This window comes from Suricata suricatta, chromosome 5 (assembly GCF_006229205.1).
Source record: "Suricata suricatta isolate VVHF042 chromosome 5, meerkat_22Aug2017_6uvM2_HiC, whole genome shotgun sequence".
In the NCBI taxonomy this organism is placed as follows: domain Eukaryota; kingdom Metazoa; phylum Chordata; class Mammalia; order Carnivora; family Herpestidae; genus Suricata; species Suricata suricatta.
In genome coordinates, this window is record NC_043704.1 from 46,303,731 (window position 1) to 46,305,117 (window position 1,387).

Genomic DNA, 1,387 nt, shown 5'->3' on the forward strand with positions numbered 1-1,387 from the left:
GTTCAAACCTTCTCTATTATCATAGTCCTTATCTCTTATTTCTGCATTCTCTTCATGATTTTCAAAATGAAGTCCAAAGAAGGAAGAGGTAAAGCCTTATCTACTTGTGCATCCCACTTTCTCTCTGTCTCAATATTCTATGGTTCTCTTCTTTTTGTGTACATTCGACCAGATTCTGTTAAAGAAGAGGATAAAGTAATACTTGGTGCTATTTTTTATACTCTAGTAATTCCTTTATTAAACCCCTTTATCTATAGTCTAAGAAATAAGGAAGTATTGAATGTTATAAAAAAAATTATGAAGAAAATTTTATAACATTCTGAAAAAAAATATCATTCCTTATGGAAAAGTAACTTTGCTTTTCAAAATCATGGAATATAAAGAAAGTAGAAAATTGTCACTTTCTACATAAAATATTAAATTACTAACACATAACAGAATATAATAAGTTAAGCAAGGAGAAATCGTGCTACAATATATTTCAAAATCTAAGCTACTAGGCTCCCAGCATGAATGCAGTGAACAATTATTCTTGAGGTCACAAACTGTATCACAATGAAATTAGTTAATCTATTAAGTAATTGTTTCAAATTATAATGAGTTACGATCTTCTACAAATACTAGGAATAGAAGACAGTATATATAAAGATCGCCTCCATTTAGAATTGACAAATTTTTGGAACCACAAAGCATAATCTTACAAACTCTGGCAATTTTCAAGTTCTCAAGAATTAACCCCTTCTTAACACAACCTGTCAGAAGTAAACTGAATATACATGATTCTCAATATTCCTTGGGTTAATTCAAGAGATTTTGTTTGAATGTTAATTACACAGAAAATCTATTTTCATGTCAAGAATATTTTCATCTTTACTATCTGTCAATTTTACTCTCAAGTTCTCTGGAATAAAGTTTACTGATGATTTATCAATTTATAGTTGAAATAGATGCTATTTATTCTGAAATCCCTTTGAATCTGGGTATTTTCATGCAGTTTGATTAGGCATCCATCAAAATAGAGTGCAATCCTGAACACATTAAACTAAATGAAGGAATCTTTTTCTCTCTGATATTATTTCTTGTTATTAGGAACTCCACCAACCTGTACTGATTCCAATGTAAATTACTGACCTATTCATAGCATTAACAAAAAGTTGAAGATCCTTTAAGTCTAAATTAGGCAAAAAAGAGTGAAAATTTTAATACCTAAACAAAAAAGATTTATTGATCACTTACAAATGCAAGTATGAAAGATAAATTATTTACTGAGAACATACTATCTGTTAGGCACAAAGCTAGATCTTTCATATATGTTACCCACAAATTGTGAGATATGATTTTTCATGCTTTTTCTCAGTAAAAATCTCATCCTTTGAAACTGAGTGGT

General features: G+C 29.2%; 1 pseudogene; it reads right to left on the reverse strand.

Annotated features, from left to right (window-relative positions):
• The window catches only part of LOC115291127, a 30,888-nt pseudogene that overhangs the window by 15,409 nt on the left and 14,092 nt on the right, over positions 1 to 1,387 (reverse strand).